We start from the raw sequence: 20,376 nt of genomic DNA, 5'->3' as shown, positions 1-20,376 counted from the left end.
AATCCTACCCAAGGTCCGCACTGGAGTGCCCCGCCCAATGGAGAAAACCCTGTCATGGGCACGGGACGCATTGGGCTCCTTCTTAGGCAAGATAACCCTTACCTCGGCTTGTTGCGGTGTACCAGGATCCTTCATCATCCATTACAAATTTTCAGATTTAGTAATGAATTAATAAAATAAATAAATAATTTTTTGTTTCAATGATTTTATCTACTTTAAAAAAGATAATGATTTTTAAGAATTGTACTTTAAAACAATTGAAGTACTAAAATAATGTTACTAGCTTAATTTTTAAAAATCTAAAAGTAATTTTTATGAAATAAGGTAAATCCATAATTTTTACTTAAGAATTAATATATTTTACATAGAAATTATTATTATTTTCCATTTTTAAAAATAAAAAATAACAAGTGTATTAAAATGAGCAATAAGCAAATAATAAAACAAAATAAAATGGGCAAAGAAATAAACATATTTTACTGAATTAAAGAAAATTGATGTTTAACTCTAAAATCATATATTGATGAAGAGAACACTGAAAGGAAAGCTCTAGGGTATCAAGGTAGTACCTATCAAACATGTCATCTATGTGGTTGAAAGTATATGATAAAATCTAAACTATTGGATGAACACAAGCAAAAATAATTGGATCAAAGTAAAAAAGAATAAGACCATGTAGAAATAATAAGTCTAATGTGTTAAATAATGAGACTAAGTTGCGAAGATAATAAGTCTAATGTGTTAAAGAATGAGACTAAGTTACAAAGTAATGAGATTGAATCTGGTATAAAGCAATGAAACCTAAATACTTACATGGTTTTTCTTGGTTGATCACATTTTTCATTATGTATCAAGACTCCACTTGAAAAAGGCAAACTTGGTGATGATATTAATAAGATGGTCAAGGGTATTGGTAATGTCAACTATGATCAAAGTATGTAAAGGTCTTCACTCTGCACAAAACACCATTTATGTCATCGATCATATGTCAACTTATTAAATCAACGACTTGTGGAGTATCACCTTTGATCCTCAAATTTACTTTCTCCACAATATATTTATTATCTTTAGAATTCACCATTTCCCTTCTTTAAAATCTCTAATATGTTATTCTTAGGATGTGCTTTCAAAGAGCACTATATTTGTTGTGCTCAAGTAAGTGCACCATGAAGGTTCTGCATACTTGGGAGGTGTAGAATCTTTGTATGCTTTCCCAATTAGGCATTTCTATCTCTATGAATTCCTAGGAAGTCTCTCATACATCATAAATGTCTTAAAACCTACAAAATTCTCACAAAATGCATCAAAAGTATTTTTATATGGTACTAACAACAAGAAGTTGCATTGGGCAAAGTATAAGTGCCTCAAAAATTCTAAAATAGGCTCTTTAGAGCTATCCAAGTATTGAGTTTGAGTTCTCATCAAAGGTATCTAATACATGTGTTGAGTCAAATAATTTAGAATCAAGGTAAAAAATCTACCAATTTGCAGGATACCCAAAAGGAATGAAAGGTTATTACTTTTTTAGTTGGGCCAAATAGAAGGTATTTTTTTAGCATAAATATCAAATTCCTAGAAGAAGGCTATGTTAGAATAAAGCCTTCAAAAGCATGACATGATGTCAAAAAATGCAAATTTATTATTTAATAATATTCTAGTTTCATTTTTATCTATCCTTCATCCATGCATTATACCTTATGAGCATTCTGGCCTAGCATCTTTTATATTGTACATGAGTTAGATGCATTAGGAATTGCACAAAATATCCAAGTCATGGGTTCCCTGCAAGTAGATAATGTTCACAACTACTTCATGGACATAAGCAATCCATTTTAGGCTATAGTTTACTTCCTCCTAATTGGAGAGGTAGCCAGTATTGGTCATTGGAAGGGACTTCTCATGGTGAGTGCACTAGTGTGTACGATTACATATTAGATAGAACCTATGGTGAGTTATAACGTAAGGCTATTGGTTAGTTAGGACTTCGCCAAGCTACTATAATGTATTGTCTTTCAACCTTGAGATAATACTAAGTTTGTGTTGAAGTTCACAATGAATTTGACCTGCAAGTAAGATCCTAAAATGATCATATATTCCTTATAGATTATGAAGGTTGATAGCAATACATATTCTCAACATAAGCACTATGATATCTCATGGACTTTGAGATAATGTGTCATCTTAGGTGATTCTAAGGATATGTGATCATGAAATTTATGGTTGCGGTAATTCCTTAAGTAGAATTTAACTTCCACTCTCATAAACTAAGATATGTCAATTAATCACATAATAGGAGTGTTAGCTCAAGGGTTCTCCTAATCGGGTTTTGATGATAACAAACCATGGTTAAATGACTAATTGGTTTAATGGTTAAGAATCTCAGGCATAAACTCGAAAATTCATCAAATGACCAAATGGATACAAGATCGAGACGTTTGGAAGACTTGTGATCATAGGAAACTAATGTAAGATGAATGCATGAGTGCACTTGGGATTTTCATACCGTTTCATGCAACTTAGAAAACTCAGTTTATTCTTTAAAACTTCAATTTCATTAAAAATCGAGTTTTAACAAATGTACCTCAGGCAAAATGTTTTAAAATTGGCATAATAATTCATCTAAAAACCTTGCCTAAGTGTTAGAAAAGAAAGGAATTGAAAAAGATGGGTTTTCGGGGCTAAAAGGCTCAACTGGTCGAGGCTATGGCCAACCGGCTCAATAGGTTGGGGAACCGATCGAACGGTTGCCCTTGTCCGGTCGAGGACCGGTCGAGGGATGCACAAAAAGTTTCTCTCTCTCCCAGTGGCCTTCTCTTCCCGGTCGAGGTGATTTTCTTCCTAGTCGAGGTCCAATCGAGGCAACGGTAACATGTCAAGCATTAAATGCTCCAACAGCTAGTGAACCTGTCGACCCCTAGCTCGACTGGTCGAGGTTACCTTCTGCTATTTTTGGCTCCCGAGCTTAGAAACCTATAAATTGAGAGCTCCACTTCATTTATTCACAAGACAACACTTGCAATCAATTGTCTACCTACCTATTCTTGACCAAAAAGCTCTCATTTCTTTCTTAGTGCATTAAATCATCACTTGCATATCCTTTAGTGCACTCTTGTGTGTCATCCTAGCTTTGTCTTGTATTTAAGCTATCCTTAAGCTAGGTTGAGGGATTCTTTCTTGTAAAATCTGAGTGTTAAAGCCTTCAAGAGGTTTGAATCTTGAAGAGATTGTGTAAGATCCCATTGGAGCCAAAATCCAAGTGTAAGAAGATTGGAAGTTTGGTTGAAGCTTCAAGTTAGTGGAACCCTCACTCGGTTAAGAGATTGAGGAGAGTGGACATAGGCAAGGAAGTGTCGAACCACTATAAAACCCGAGTTTGAATTCTCTAACTCTATCTCTTTATTTTGTTTATATTGTGCTTGAACTTGTTGTGATTGAAAAGATTTTAAAAAACCCAATTCACCCCCCCCCCCCCCCTTTAGGTGTTTTTCTTAATTAAGCATAGCCTTTATTTTCTAAATTGATATCAAAGTTAAACCTCTTGTTTTTTTAAAGATTTAATCGTCTAAGAGGAAATGGCTATTCCATCAAGCTCATCTCAAGTTGAAAATTTTTCAAAACATAGAACTCCATTCTTTACGGGAACTGACTATCCCTATTGGAAAACTAGAATGACTTGGTATTTGCAATCTATTGATTTAGATGTATGAGACATCATTGAAGATGGCCCAACTTTTCCCACTAAACTAGTTGATGGAGTTTTGGTTCCAAAACCCAAGCAAGAATGGAATGAGCTTGATAGAAGAAACTTTCAATTAAATGCTAAATCCGTTTTTACTTTGCAATGTGCTATGGATAGAAATGAATATAATATAATATGTCAATGCAAATCGGCTAAAGAAATTTGGAAGTTGCTTGAAATAACTCATGAAGGAATTAATCAAGTGAAAGAGTCAAAAATTAATTTACTTGTTTTCAATGAAAGAAAATGAGACTATTGTTGAGATGATTACTAGGTTCACCGACATTGTCAATGGTCTTGAAGCTTTGGGAAAAACATACAAAGAATCCGAGAAGGTAATGAAGATATTGAGGTCTCTCCCATCAAAGTGGCATACCAAGGTCACCGCAATTCAAGAAGCAAAAGACTTGACTAAGCTACCTATGGAAGAGCTCATAGGGTCATTAATGACATATGAGATTAATTTGACAAAGAAGTTACAAGAGGGTGAAGAAAAAAAGAAGAAGAGCATAGCCCTCAAAGTTATAACCAAGGAAGAAGAAGATCTTGAAAAAGAAAAACCAAGTGATGAAGATGATGATTTAGCCCTCATCACAAGAAAGCTCAACAAATATATGAGAGGTGAAAGGTTTAAAGGAAGGAAGTTGACCTCTAGAAAAGATCCTTCTAAAAAGGAATCTTCATCCCATGGTGACAAGGAGAAATGGGAAGAGAAAAGAGATTTGATATGCTTCAAGTGCAAAAAACCGGGACACATTAAATATGATTGTCCTCTGTACAAGAGTGAAGCCAAGAGAAGAATGAAGAAGGCAATGATGGCCACTTGGAGTGAAATTGAAGAATCCTCCAAATAAGAAAAGGAGAAGGAAGTGGCAAACATGTGCTTCATGACAATAGATGATCTTGATGGGGTAAACTCTAACTTTAGTGATAAAGATATGCATGATGTTTTTGAATAATTATATGAGGATTTTGAAAAACTTAGTTTGAAAAATAATTCTCTTAAAAAGAAAATTCAAGAACGTGAAAAAGAACTTGAAGAAGTAAAATAAAAATTTTCAATTGTTGACATATCTAAAACTCATCTTGAAAAAGAAAATGAGATTTTGAGAAGTGAAAATGAGATTTTGAAAAAGAAAAATGAATGGTTGACCTCCTCTCTTTCAATTTTCTCTTGTGGACAAAAATCTTTTGAAATGATCTTAGCTAGCTAAAAATGTGTTTTTGACAAATAAGGGTTAGGATTCAAATCTTCAAAAAATCAAAAGTATTTTAAAAACTACTTTGTAAAAGAATCCGCAAGTGCAAGTCCTTCTACCACTTGCAACTTTTGTGGAAGAGGATGGCACATTAGTAGTACATGTCCCTTAAGAAATGGTTCTCAAAAGATTTCAAATGCTAAAGCTAAAAAGGTTTGGGTTGAGAAATTCAAGGTCACTAACCCTCAAGGACCCAAAAAGATATGGGTACCTAAATCAACTTAAATTTTATTTTATAGGGTTCAAAGAAGGATAAGTGGTTCTTGGATAGTGGATGCTCAAGGGGATGAATCTAATTTTGTTTTCCTTACAAAGAGAAAGGGAGGATACATTACTTTTGGAGACAAAGCAAAAGGAAGGATCATTGGTCAAGGCAACATTGGTAATGGCACATCCTCTCTTATTGAAAGTGTTTTATTAGTGGATGGTCTAAAACATAATCTTTTGAGCATAAGTCAACTTTGTGACAAAGGTTTTAAAGTGATTTTTGAAGCATCTCATTGTATCATCAAAGATATTCAAAATGATAAAACCATCTTCATGGGTCATAGATGTGATGATGTTTATGCAATAAATATTTCAAAATATAATGGTCATGATAGATGTTTTTCAAGCATGCATGATCAAAGTTGGTTGTGGCATAGGAGGTTGGGACATGCTAACATGGACCTCATTTCCCAACTCAACAAAGATGAACTTGTTAGAGGCCTTCCCAAAATAAATTTTCAAAAAGACAAAGTTTGTGAAGCTTGTCAAATGGGAAAGCAAATCAAAAACTCTTTTAAAAACAAAAATTTCATTTCAACAACTAGGCCTCTTGAATTGTTGCATATGGATTTATTTGGTCCCTCTAAGACACCAAGCCTTGGCGGAAAATCTTATGCATTTGTTATTGTGGATGACTTCTCTAGATACACTTGGATCTTATTTTTAAGTCAAAAGAATGAAGCCTTTCATGAGTTTTCAAAGTTTTGCAACAAGGTTCAAAATGAAAAAGGTTTTACAATTACTTGTATAAGAAGTGATAATGGGAGAGAGTTTGAAAATATTGATTTTGAAGACTATTGCAATGAGCATGGTATTAACCACAATTTTTCGGCTCATAGAACTCCTCAACAAAATGGGGTAGTTGAAAGGAAAAATAGAACTCTTTAAGAAATGGCTAGAACCATGCTAAATGAAAACAATTTACCAAAATATTTTTAGGCCGAAGCGGTTAACACTTGTTGTTATGTTTTAAATAGAATTTTATTGAGGCCTATTCTTAAGAAAACTCCCTATGAGCTTTGGAAAAACAAGAAACCCAAACATTAGTTATTTCAAAGTCTTTGGGTGCAAATGCTTTATATTAAACACCAAAGACAATCTTGGAAAATTTGATGCAAAATCCGATGTTGAAATTTTTCTTGGTTACTTAACTTCAAGCAAAGCCTTTAGAGTTTTTAACAAAAGAACCATGGTTGTTAAGAAGTCCATCCATGTTATTTTTTATGAATCTAACAATTCTCTCCAAGAAAGAGAGAACTTTGATGATGATTTAGGCTTGGAGACCTCCATGGGAAAATTACAAATTGAAAATAGAAGGCAACAAGAAGAAATTGTAGAGGATCCCAAGAAAGAAGAATCACCTTTGGCACTACCTCCTCCTCAACAAGTGCAAGGTGAATCAAGCCAAGACCTTCCTAAAGATTGAAAGTTTGTCATCAACCACCCACAAGATCAAATTATAGGTAATCCATCTAGTGGGGTAAGAACTAGATCATCTCTTAGAAATATTTGCAATAATCTTGCTTTTATCTCTCAAATTGAACCTAAAAATATAAAAGATGCTCTAGTTGACGAAAATTGGATGATTGCTATACAAGAAGAGTTGAACCAATTTGAAAGAAGTGAAGTATGGGAATTAGTGCCAAGACCTCAAAATCAAAGTGTTATTGGAACTAGATGGGTCTTTAGAAATAAAATGGATGAAAATGGCATAATTATAAGGAATAAAGCAAGATTGGTAGCCCAAGGTTTTGATCAAGAAGAATGGATAGATTATGAAGAAACCTTTGCTCCTGTAGCTAGATTGGAAGCCATTAGAATGCTACTTGCATTTGCATGTTTTAAAGACTTTGTTTTATATCAAATGGATGTGAAAAATGCTTTCTTAAATGGCTTTATAAATGAAGAGGTATGTGTTGAACAATGATTCCCCAATTGGTGTTCTACTTTGATTCAGTCCTCAGACGAGAGTTATCAACAAAATTTATAAACCTAATTCACCATATACTAGGGTAGCATAGCTAGCATAGCATAATGGTTCTAGGATCGTCCATAGGGATGGGTTTTCATTTCCCATGTGATATTAGTTTAAAGTACTGAAATGGTGGTTTTTCTTTTATGAGTTAGTTTTAAAAGAAAACATAATGATGCTTGAAAAATGGGATGCGAAATTTCCTTCTAGCTTGCGAAAATTTCACAAGGGGTTGCGAAATTCACGAATGTTAGATTTCTTCTTAGATTCTCATCCTTGCATACTCGATTGATTTGGCAAAGGCTTCGAAGCTCTCCAAAACTTGGATTCCTCATGTAATTTGACTTCAATCTTGCTTTGCCATAGACTATACCAAGTTCTCCCCCATTCTTGACTTGTTTTAATGATCAAAAAACTACCAAAAACACCAAAACTAGCCAAAATTTGATTAGTAACACTTGCAAGGGTCCTTAATGTGCCAATTGAGTTAAAAGGTAATAAATACTACTCAAAAGTGCTTATAAGAGTTTATAACAAGCTATAAAAGAGCACTTTTTGAGTAGTAATCACTCTTCCCAACCGACATATTGCTAGTCCCTTAGCAATGAAGGAGAGATAAAGAAAAAAAATAAACAGTAAAATAATTTACAAAATCATGCTAATCACTCCAAAAAATCATAAGTGGCATGATATAAAGCATACTCTCACATGGGACATTAAAGAAGCAAAACTCAACCTTCAATAAGAGCATATCAAATATCTTACCTGATCATAATTCATAAACAATATGTATTATACAAATTTAAGTATTGAGAGGATTTCCACTCTCTTAGGCTCAATCATTACTCTTCCATATAAATCTATGTGTTAAGCTTATTAGTTTCCGAATATAGTACTCTGAACTAATCTCTCCCCCCAACCTAGTTCTTTCTCAGACTTAAGAAAACTGACCTAATTCCAATATGTTAAGAATGCACCTCTTTTATTTCATAATTTTTTTTTCATTGTAGGAGTGTAATGTTAAAGGTATTGTGTTCTAAAGTGTCCATGTAAGGGGGATCCATCGACGACTCCTAACCAATCAAGGTTTAGGGCATCAAGCTTTAAGGATCTTTTGACCACTAACTCCTCGGATTTTACCCCGGACTTTTGAAATTGAAATTTAATACCTAAGCTCCTACAATATGTTAAACTCCACCTATTCATCCTTGTAACCAGCATTGAGGTCGGTGACTCCCAACCAATAAAAGCTTAGGCACCAGGTTTTAAAGATTTTCACCATATACCCCTCGGACCTTGCTCGGGTTTCAAAGCAAGTGTAACACTTTATTCTTTCTCTTTTTTTTCAAAAGCTCATTGGCCTTTTATAAAGTGTCCCAACACTATTAAAACGAGGTCAAATGTACCAAGTCTAAATTTTTCTAAGTTTAGGAGGTTAGATAGTTTTTCAACTTATAAACGGAACCTAAAGTGCACAATGTGTGGTAAGATTAAAGTGGAAGAAATAAGGTTGAATTCAATAGGAGTTTCAATAATTCATCAACCTCAATAAGCATAATACGACTCTAATATTCAAATAAAAAGGTAGGAATCCGATTTCTCCCAATTCATTTTTAGAATTTTTCCTTAATAATCATGGAGAGTAGATTAAAAACTTTTAAAATTAAGCAAAAAAAATAAATAAATTAAGCAAAATGTACTAAATTAACAATATAATTTAACTTATTAACAAAACTTCCTTCCTTTACTCTTCTCCCCCCAACCAAAATCAACATTGCCCTCAAGGTGGTAAGAGCGATTGTAAATAAATAGGGAAAAAGTGGTACCTCCTGAGTGACATTGAGTTTGAGTCGTATAGGAGAAACCACATGATTCAAAAAACAAAAGATTAATGAGTAAAGGAGATAGAAAGAAAGAAAAAATGTTGAGTATAAACAAAAATGATATGTATATATTACTCTGAGAAAGTACAATGAGATATGATCATGTAATACATCCAATCCTAGAATATAAAATATCAACACAAGTAATAATGTCTACTAATATACTAAGTAAATACAAAATAAAGAAATGATCAAGTAGTGGGGTTCTCTGGTGGAGATCATGGCTCTGTGGCTGCCTCGTGAGTGGTCTGAGGCGGGACATCGGCTCTGACGATCTCCTCAGCTGGAGTCGTCTCCTCAGCTGGAGTGGTCTCCTCAGCTGGAGCTATGGGCTCTGATGGTCCCGGAATGTCAGTCTGAGGTGGTGGTGGAAGTCCTAGATGCTGTTGAATCTTACGAAGGATAGCAGTAGGCTGGTCCTACTGAGCACGTATGTTTGTCATCTACCGAAATAGAGCATTGTGCGTAGTGGTTAGTGTCTTGAACAAATGTATCATGGCACGAAACTCCGTGGCAAATATGGTAATAGGAACCTCCGATGTAGGAGGTGCAGTTGGTGGAACAAGAGATGTAGCAGAAGGATCAGTAGAGGTGGCCTTAGGCATAGATGGTGCAGCAAGGGTGGGTGGTATAGACTATGAAGGAAGCTAGTCCTGCTGTGCCTACTCAGCCTATGCTGGCATTGGAGATGCTGGCCTGGGTGGGGCTGCTTCAGGTGCAGAATAACTCGCTAACTATGTCCATTGGTCGAGAGTGAAATGCTCTCGACAGTGGTGGCGGCGCTCAAGGTGGGGCTCAATAGGATAGCCCATATGCTCCAATATATGGCAGAGCAGCCTCAGAAACAAAAATGGAATAGCGTCGGCTCGCTATAGCTTCTTCCTGTGAACTTTCTCCTTAAATTAGAGGAGAGCGGCCATAATCAGGTGATGTGGCGCAAAATAGAAGCCCTCAGATATCCTGAATAACGCATCCAAGATGGCTCCTCGCCTTTACACTAGATGCTGAAGAGGGACATTGTTGGACCGCAACAATACATCTACTAGGAGCATCCCAGATAGAAGCTCCTTACGTAGAAGAAATGAATCTCCAAAAGTCCTCCTGGATAGGATGCGGACCATCTCTCGCTGACATATAAGGGACCATGCCTGAAATGTTCTGGATCCTCTGGCTGATATGGAATATAGAGAGCCTCAACAATGTGCCTAGTCTCTAAGATACCCTAGCACCTATCAATGCTGACATGAATGGTGATGGGACTCTGGGCACCCTGAGTAGTCATGGACTGATAGATGTTCATCGCCACTCTGGGGTAGAAAAACTCCCTAGGAGTCATAAGGCGCTCTAGATGATACCTTTGGAGCAGTCCAAATAAATCCTGAAGCTCCTGCTACTGTTGCATAGCCTTAATGTCGAAATAAAGCTCGGAATGAAATGGCATGCCTCTACAATCTGAATTGCCCTCAATGGGTGGCGCGGTGACCATAGGCCTCTTGATGATGGCTTCTGGAGCAATGCCGGAAGGACGCTAAGAATCCACTAGGGCCTGAGAATCAAGCTGCGCATGCCTAGATGTCTCTCCAGGGCCTGAGGTCCTGGCTCTCTTTGGTGGAATGCGGCGCCCTCAGAAGTCGGTGGTCTCCAGGGCCTGAGGTCCAGGGGGTGGAGAAGTCGGTGGTCTCCGTGTCGAGTATCGGCACTGAGAGGGGCTAGAGGGCACGCTGCCCTCAGAAGATGGAACAGTCGAGGCCTAAGAGGCCTGAGATGAATCCTGAGGAGCGGAGGCGCTTGGCCTAGCCTCACGAGATACTGAAGGGTCGAAATGGTCTCCTCTGATGCACGCCATGGCTGAAATGGGGCGAAAGGCGGAGGTCTCTTCTTCAAATGGGTGGTGGCGAGGCGTGGAATGGAGAGAAAACCAATTCGCAAGGTGGCGGATGGTTTTTCGCAATAGGGAATGGGTTGTGCAAAATAAACAAAGGCTTTGAAGGTCTTTAAATAGGATTTTTAAGTGACCTTTGGCTTTCCTACTGACCATTGGGTTTCACAGCCTCTTTCAAATCTCGCATGGGTTTCGCAAGGAAAAAACGGGTTTTCGAATTGTTGGTAGCCCTTGCGAAATTTTCGCAAGCTAGATTTGGGGTTGCGAAATTTTCGCATACCCTACGAAATGCTCTATTTTTCCATCTGCTTTGGAAACCACCTGCATTTGATCATCAAAAATTAAATTAAGTCATAATAAAATAGAATTAAAGTAAGAAATTTCAATTTAAAACATATACTAAATCAATAAAACTTAAAATTATCATTAAAGCAAAAATTATGGACTTAGTGTCTTCTGACAGACTAAGTCCATCTAACCATTTGTCTTTTTAAGCTTGATGTGGTTCAAGGAGGTTGATTTTCTCCTTGTCTCGAGAAAATGGCTCCAAGAATGGCTTGAGACGTTGGCCATTGACTTTGAAACTCCTGGTACTGTTGAGTAGCTCTACTACTCCATTTGAATACACTTGTTGGATAGTAAACAGACCTATCCACCTTGACTTCAACTTTCCCGGGAATATGTGAAGCTTAGAGTCATATAGCAAAACTCTTTGTCCCTTCTGGAATTCTTTGTGGGAGACTAATTGATCATGTCATCTTTTCAATCTTTGTTTTGCAATGTTTGAATTATTGTAGGCGTCATTTCTCAGTTCCTCCATCTCATTAAGGTCTATAAATCTCTTTATGTCGGCTCTGTTTAAGTCCATGTTGAGCGTCTTGATTGCCTACCAAGCTTTGTATTGCACTTTAAGGGGAAGATGACACACTTTACCATAGACTAGGCGATAAGGAGACATCCCAAGAATGATCTTGTAAGTTGTTATGTAAGCCCATAGTGAATCATGAAGCTTAACAAACCAATCTCTTCTGCTCGTATTCACCACTTTCATCAGTATGTTTTTAATCTACCGGTTTGCTAACTCAACTTGCCCAGAAGTTTGAGGGTGGTAAGGTGTAGCTATCTTATGCTTCACCCCATACTTGGCTAAGAGAGTTTCGAACGATTTGTTACAAAAATGAGTACCCTCATCACTGATTATAGCCTTAGGTACTCCAAATCTAGAGAATATGTTCTCTTTGAGGAATTTGAGAACAACTCTGTGATCATTGTGTTTGCACAGGATCGCTTCAACCCATTTAGAAACATAATCCGCTCCTACACATTGGAAAAGGTCCCATGAAGTTAATGCCCCAGACATCAAAAAGATCAACTATTAAAATGGGGTTTAAAGGCATCATGTTCTTACGTGTTAATTTCCCAAGCCTCTGGCATATGTCACAGCTCCTACACATGGTGAGGGCATCTTTGAAAAGTGATGGCCAGCAAAAACCTTATTGCAATACCTTCATAGCTATCTTTTGAGAAGTAAAGTGGCCTCCACATGCGCTTTCATGGCAATGACTGAGGATCCCCCGTTGCTCTTGCTCAGGGACGCACTTCCGTATTATTTGATCCGCACAATATTTGAATAGAAATGGCTCTTCCCAATAGTAGGCATGAATTTTTTTGCAAAGAAATGCTTCTTATCTTGTGTTTTCCACTCACTTGGAACTTCTCCAGTAATTAGATAGTTAGCAATATGAGCATACCAAGGAACGGCTTCTATCAATATGAGTGACTCCTTTGGAAAATCATCATTAATGGGCGAACTATGGGAATTATGTGCGATGGCTAGCCTTGACAGATGGTCGGCTACCACATTTTCCACTCCTCTCTTGTCTTTGATTTGAAGATTGAATTCTTGAAGCAAGAGAATCCATCTAATCAGCCTCGCTTTTGCATCCTGTTTAGTTAGTAGATATTTCAAAGCCGAGTGGTCAGTGAAAACCACAATGAAAGACCCTACTAAGTAAGCGCGGAATTTGTCTAAGGCAAAAACTACAACCAACAATTCTTTCTATGTGGTTGTATAGTTTCTTTGCGCTTCATTCAACGTTTTGCTTGCATAGTATATCACATAGGGCTTTCCATCTTCTCTTTGCCCAAGAACAGCTCCTATAGCAAAGTCACTGGCATCGCACATCACTTCAAAAGGCAATTGCTAGTTGGGAGCTCTCACCATTGGAACGGTTGTCAGCAATAGCTTCAGTTCTTCAAAACTCCGTTGACATCGACCATTCCATACAAATTTAGCATCCTTTACCAATAGCTCACAAAGAGGTCTTGCAAGTTTAAAAAAAAATCTTTAATAAACTTCCTATAGAACCCAGCGTGGCCAAGGAATTGTCTTACTCCTTTGACAATTGTTGGCAATGGCAACTTGACAATAAGTTTAACCTTTGCTTTGTCCACTTCAATGTCTTTCTTTGAGATAACATGCCCAAGGACAATCCCTTGGGGTACCATGAAATGGCATTTTTCCCAGTTAAGCACCAAGTCTTTCTCAATGCATCAGTTCAGCACAGCTTCCAAGTTGACTAAGCATTCGTCAAATGCACTCCCATATACGGTGATATCATCCATAAAGACCTCCATAATATGCTCCACCATATCACTGGAAATGCTTAACATGCATCTTTGGAATGTTGTTGGTGTATTGCATAAGCCGAAAGGCATTCTTCTATAGGCGTAGGTTCCGAATGGACATGTGAAAGTGGTCTTCTCCTGATCTTCAACAACAATTTCTATTTGAAAATACCCAGAGCAGCCATCCAAGAAACAATAGAATGGATGGCCTAAGACCCTCTCAAGCACTTGATCAATAAACGACAATGGGAAGTGGTCCTTCCTTGTTACAGCATTCAACTTTCTATAATCAATACACACCCACCAACCTGAAGTGAGACGTGTAGAATTTTCTTCTCCCTTATCATTTTACACCACTGTGATCCCTAATTTCTTAGGCACAACTTGCGTAGGACTCACCCATGGGCTATCTGATATAAGGTAGATAATACCGACCTAAAGTAGCTTAAGCACTTCAACTTGCACCACCTCTTGCATGTGAGGGTTCAACCTTCTTTGGGGTTGACGAACTGGCGTAACTTCTTCTTCCATGTATATATGATGAGTACAGACTAAAAGGCTGATCCCTTTTAGATCAGAAATTTTCCACCCTATCACCTTCTTACATCTCTTGAGGATTTCAAGTAGACAATCCTCCTGAGTTTTGGTAAGAGATGAAGAAATAACAACAGGGCTCTGCTTGTTCTCTTCCAGGTATGCATACTTCAACTCCGTGGGTAATGGTTTCAAAATAAGCTTTGGGGGCTCCTCCTTAATGGCTTCTTGTGTCTCATCCTCATTAAATAAAAGGATAATTTATTTCTTCAACTTTAAAGGAGGCAGAGTAGCAAGCAAATCTACGAGTTCAGGTAACCCTTCATCAAGATCCCCAAAACTCTCGTTCAAATCTTCTAGCATCTTTTTATCACAATGCTCTTCCACTAGGTTGTCAATCATGCACACCTCTTCTGGTCCTTCTTCTTCTGGATGGAATTGTTTATTGCACATATAGAAGATATTGAGTTCCAACGTCATGTTGCCAAATGTAAGCTACATGACTCCATTCCTACAATTGATGATAGCATTTGATGTAGCTAGGAATGGTCTTCCAAGTATGATAGGAATACAATTAGTTCCTTTAGCAACCGGGTCCGTATCAAGAACAACAAAATCCACTGGGTAGTAGAATTTGTCAACTTGAACTAGGACATCTTCAATCATACCTCTTGGAATTTTCACAGATCTATCTGCTAGAGATAGAGTGATTGATGTTGGCTTCAACTCTTCAAGTCCCAATTGCTTGTAGACAGAGTAGGGTAGCAAATTCACACTTGTTCCCAAGTCCAACAAAGCCTTCTCCACACACGTCTCTCCAATCATCATTGAGATGGTAGGACAGCTCGGACATTTGCATTTCACTGGAGACTTGCACTGTATAATGGAACTTACTTGCTCAATTAAGAAGGCCTCTTACTCACATTTAACCCTCTTTTTATAGTGCATAAGTCCTTCAGGAATTTTGCATAAGTCGGAACTTGTTTGATCATGTCTAGCAAAGGGATGTTAACTTTCACTTGCCTCAAAACTTCAAGAATTTCTGATGCGTTGTTGATTCCCTTTTTGCCATGCAAAGCTTGGGGGAATGGTGGAGGCATGTGCTTCTTTATCATTTCTTCTTGGTTGATGGTCTTCTCCGATTTTTCATTCACAGTAGCTTCAAGGTCTTCCTTCTTTGTACTGTTCCCTTTCCTCTTTCCTTTGATTTCCTCCCTCTTCTCTTTCTCTGTTTCATGTTCTGGCTTAGATGTAGGCAGATCAACCTCTTTACCACTCCTTAGAGTGATCACTACTTTGACTTCCCTCATCTGTGAAGATTCTCTCGCTTGAGCCTTCACTTCATGGATACCCTTGGGATTTTGATGAGGTTGAGAAGGAAATTTTCCTTTCTCTTGCACTGTGTTGAGATTGGTGAGCCTTGAGATCTAGTACTGGAGATTATCTATCTTCTGAGATAAATCATTTTGCTTCCCGTCCATCCTTTTGTCTAGATTGGCAATTTCTTGCCTGAGCTGAGCATTGATGGATTTCTGGTCTCCAACAAAGTCTCCCACGACCTTTCTAAGATTCACATTGGCTTGTTCAATATTTGAGGCTTGCAAGGGTGCTTGGCCAAGTTACATGTATTGGGGTGCCCTTGGCTTCGAAGAGAAATTCGGATGGTTCCTCCAATTCGAATTGTAGGTGTTGCCATATGAAGCATTGTTATTGGGCTTAAATTGTCCAATAACATTTGTTTGATCCCCAAACATCTCTCACAGCTGGCATCATAGGAAATTCCTCCACCAAGTGCTCAAAAAATTGACAAATTGAACACGGCTTAGTTTGCACTGGTGTTTCTAAAATGACCTGCACTTCTTGTATCTTCTTTACTTCTAGCTCCTCCAATCTTCTTGCCATAGCTGCAAATTTCGCTTTCATATTGGTGTCTTCATTTAAAGTATACATCCCAGCCTTAGCATTAGAAGCATTAGGTTGAGACTTCATTCTTCCCACTTCTCTAGCATTCGGTTCATCCTATCCTCTTGAAACTTCAGCCACATAACTCAAGAAATCCATGGCTTCCTCCGGATTCTTACTCATAAAGTCTCCTCCGCACATAGTTTCTAAGAGTTGCTTCATTGAGGAAGACATACCGTCGTAAAAATAGCTCACCAATAGCCATGTATCAAAGCCATGGTGAGGACAAGCATTGATAGCTTTCATGTATCTCTCCTAATATTCATAGAATTTCTCATTCTCCTTAGCTGAGAAGTTTAAGATTTGCCTTTTCAAGTCGTTGGTCCTATGAGTCGGGAAAAATTTCTTGAGAAATGCAGTTTGCAAATCAGTCCAAGATCGGATACTCCTTGGCCTTAAAGAATTAAACCAGACCTTGGCCTTAAAGAATTAAGCCAGACCTTAGCCTTGTCCTTTAAAGTGAAAGGAAATAGCTTAAGCCTCATCAAGTCGATTGAAGCTCCTCCTTCTCGGAAAGCATTACAAACGTCCTCAAATTCCTTGATATGCGCGTAAAGATTCTCACTTTCCATCTCATGGAAAGTAGGTAGAAGTGGCACGATATGTGGTCGGATCACTAGCTGCTCTGTAGGTGGCACTATACATGATGGTGCACTCATACGAGGTGGATGCATGTGGTCCCTCATGGATCGGTATGCGTTGATATTCTCCTCTAGAGCATGTTGACTATGTTGATCTTCAAGTGTAGCTTCCATGACTTTCGCACTCAATTCCAACTCTATTTCGTGAGGATTTTTTATTTTCACAAGTCTTCCCTCACTATCTTGTATCCAATATGGCATGCACAACTAGCAATAACTGAAACAAAAACAAAGAAAAACAAAAAGAAAAACAATTCTAGAAAGAAAAAATTAAGGTTAACTAAAACTAGATAAAAAAATAATAAACTAAAAACAGAAACAAATAAAAAGAAACAAATAAAGGATTAGTAAAAGAAAAGAAAAATCACCAAACTTGTGATGAAGATCACAAGTGTTCTGAAAAAATTATATCACTATGAAGTGGCACCATCCCTGGCAACGGCGCCATTTGATTCATCCCCAATTGGTGTTCTACTTTGATTCAGTTCTCAGACGAGAGTTATCAACAAAATTTATAAACCTAATTCACCATATACTAGGGTAGCATAGCCAGCATAGCATAGCGGTTCTAAGACTGTCCACAGGGATGGGTTTTCATTTCCCACGTGATATTAGTTTAAAGTACTGAAATGGTAGTTTTTCTTTTATGAGTTAGCTTTAAAAGAAAACATAATGATGCTTGAAAAAGGGGTTGCAAAATTTCCTTCTAGCTTGCGAAAATTTCGCAAGGGGTTGCGAAAATTTCGCAAGGGGTTGCGAAATTCATGAATGTTAGATTCCTTCTCTGATTCTCATCCTTACATACTTGATTGATTTGGCAAAGGCTTCAAAGCTCTCCAAAACTTGTATTCCTCATGTAATTTGGCTTCAATCTTGATTTGCTATGGACTATACCAAGTTCTCCCTCATTCTTGACTTGTTTTAATGATCAAAAAACTACCAAAACTAGCCAAAAATTGATTAGTAACACTTGCAAGGGTCTTTAATGTGCCAATTGAGTTAAAAGGTAATAAATACTACTCAAAAGTGCTTATAAGAGTTTATAACAAGTTATAAAAGAGCACTTTTTGAGTAGTAATCAAACAACCACCCAGTTTTCAAAGTTTTAACTTTCCTAATCATGTTTTTAAACTTAAAAATGCACTTTATGGTTTGAAACAAGCACTTAGAGCATGGTATGAAAGATTGAGTAAATTTCTTTTGAAAAAGGGTTTTAAAATGGGAAAATTGACACAACTCTTTTCATAAAAACCAAAGAAAATGTCATGCTCTTAGTACAAATATACGTTGATGATATCATTTTTGGAGCTACTAATGTCTCTCTTTGTGAAGAATTTTCTCAATGCATGCATAGTGAGTTCGAAATGAGCATGATGGGAGAACTTAACTTCTTCCTTGGACTTCAAATCAAGCAACTAAAGAAAGGAACCTTCATCAATCAAGCAAAGTATATAAGAGATCTCCTCAAAAGGTTCAATATGGAGAAAGCCAAAACAATGAAGACTTCAATGAGTTCATCCATCAGACTTGAAAATGATGAAAAAGGTAAGTCCGTCAACTCAACTATGTATAGAGGCATGATAGGTTCTTTGCTATATTTGACCGCTAGTAGACCTGACATCATGTATAGTGTATGCTTGTGTGCTAGATTTCAATCTTGTCCTAAAGAATCTCATTTAAGTGTCGTAAAATGAATTCTTAGATATTTAAAAGGGACAATGGACATAGGCCTATGGTATCCTAAGGGTGATAATTTTGAATTAATTGGATTCTCGGATGCCGACTTTGCCGATTGTAAAGTTGAAAGGAAAAGCACTAGTGGCACTTGTCATTTCCTAGGACACTCACTTGTTTCATGGCATAGTAAGAAGCAAAATTCGGTAGTTTTGTCAACGGCGGAAACCGAATACACAGCAGCCGGTTTATGTTGTGCACAAATCCTTTGGATGAAACAAACACTTAGTGATTTCAATTTTTTTTTATAACATGTTCCTATTAAATGTGATAACACTAGTGCCATAAACATTTCAAAAAATCTGGTGCAACAATTTAGGACTAAGCATATAGAGATTAAACACCATTTCTTAGAGACCATGTACAAAAGGGTGACATTACACTTGAATTTGTAAGCACAAAAAATCAACTTGGCGATACTTTTACAAAACCTCTAAGTGAAGAGCAATTTGTTGATATTAAAAGACAACTAGGGGTGATTTCTTTATGATCAAATGATTACTTGATGAATTCTTGATTGAACATACCTTATGATTGCGTGAATTTCATATCATATGCATCATATAGAAATAATCTTAGGGAAAAGGTCAAATTTTGACCAAAAATCAAAATTTCCTTGGCATTGGACATCAAAAATTGGGGATTTCAACTAAAAAGAGCAGGGGCGATCACGAGACAAGAAAATGCTAAAAAATTGGAGCGTTGACCATTGACCGTTGACCGTTGACCAAGCGATCAACCGATTGGTCAGGGCTGGGAATTTAAAAAGGCCCCCGCGCATTATTTTTTTCATTGTTCTCCTCCATTCCTTGAAAACTCTTCACATACCTGCTTCTAGACACCATTTTGGGTTGGATTTTGGACTGATTGAAGGTCTTGGAGTTGATTTTGGGACGCTTTTGAGGCTAGGGTTTCAATCTGAAACCTAGGGTTTTCAATTTTGGGAGCGATTTCTCTTTGACCGTGCGCCTTAAGCTAGGTTCAATTTCATCTCCGTGTGTTTAGGGCTTCTGGTTGGATTTCATCTTCTCTCATTTGGGTTCGTTCTCTCTTCAGACCTCATTTTCTCCATTTTCCGTTCTTTGGATGGCACCTAGGAGAGAGACAGGTACCTCTAGGGCTCAAGGCAAGTGCCCTGCTAAGCCATCTCAGCCTGAGTAGACGGAGGCTCGTCGAAAGGTGAGGTATGACACGGCCCTCTTCAGATCCGTCAAAGATTATCAGCGATACAAACAAAAATTTGTCCAAAAGAAAGTCGTTCCATGGAGAAGTATCAATTTCTCCCAACTTCAGCACTTCGGGTTGAGAGACTCTTTAGTCGGATGGGATGGCTGCCAGTTGTGACAATTTTTAAGCCAATCTTCCCGACTCTGATGCGGGCATTTTATTCACGGGTGACCTATGGACTTGGAGGACCGGTCATGTCCACGGTTAGAGGAGTTGAGATTAGACTGAGCTCGGAGAGTATTTGCCGCATTCTCGACATTCCTTCAGTTGGACTCCAGGTGTATGAGTCCAAGGTTTGGCCCACTATGCCAGGATTCGAGCCTAGAGAGGCTATTCAGAGGTTGTACGGACTTGCAGATGCCTAAGGGATGGGAAAACCATCGGCACACAGCCTAACTGTGTCCAGTCGAGTCCTTCATCACATGATCTGCTCCATCTTATTGCCACGAGGTGGACATCGAGACGAGGTCTCCTACTTTGAGGCATTCATTGTGGACTTGATTATGACAGGGAGACGGATTCACATGGGGTATCTGATGATGATGCATATGATATCCTGCGTTGAGAGCACAACCCGAGTACTCCCCTACGGCCGCTTCCTTACTTGAGTACTCAAGGATGTCGGGGTCGATTTGAGCAGAAAGACAG

At 37.8% G+C, this 20,376-nt stretch overlaps 1 protein-coding gene and 1 pseudogene across 1 annotated transcript in view; one reads left to right on the top strand and one right to left on the bottom strand.

Moving 5' to 3' along the window:
* Positions 1-845: 845 nt before the first annotated feature.
* Positions 846-20,376, bottom strand: part of LOC100264257 (uncharacterized) — a 67,078-nt gene continuing 47,547 nt past the window's right edge. Inside the window, exon 6 of the transcript XR_009464901.1 lies at positions 846-953. The gene's annotated coding sequence lies outside the window, so the exon portion shown is untranslated. The remainder of the gene's footprint in view (positions 954-20,376) is intronic.
* On the top strand, positions 898-20,093 carry LOC132254751 (uncharacterized; annotated as a pseudogene).

The sequence above is a fragment of the Vitis vinifera genome, chromosome 2, assembly GCF_030704535.1.
Source record: "Vitis vinifera cultivar Pinot Noir 40024 chromosome 2, ASM3070453v1".
Taxonomy (NCBI): Eukaryota; Viridiplantae; Streptophyta; class Magnoliopsida; order Vitales; family Vitaceae; genus Vitis; species Vitis vinifera.
Note: the sequence above shows the minus strand (reverse complement) of the source record. Positions and strands in the feature narration are given on the sequence as shown.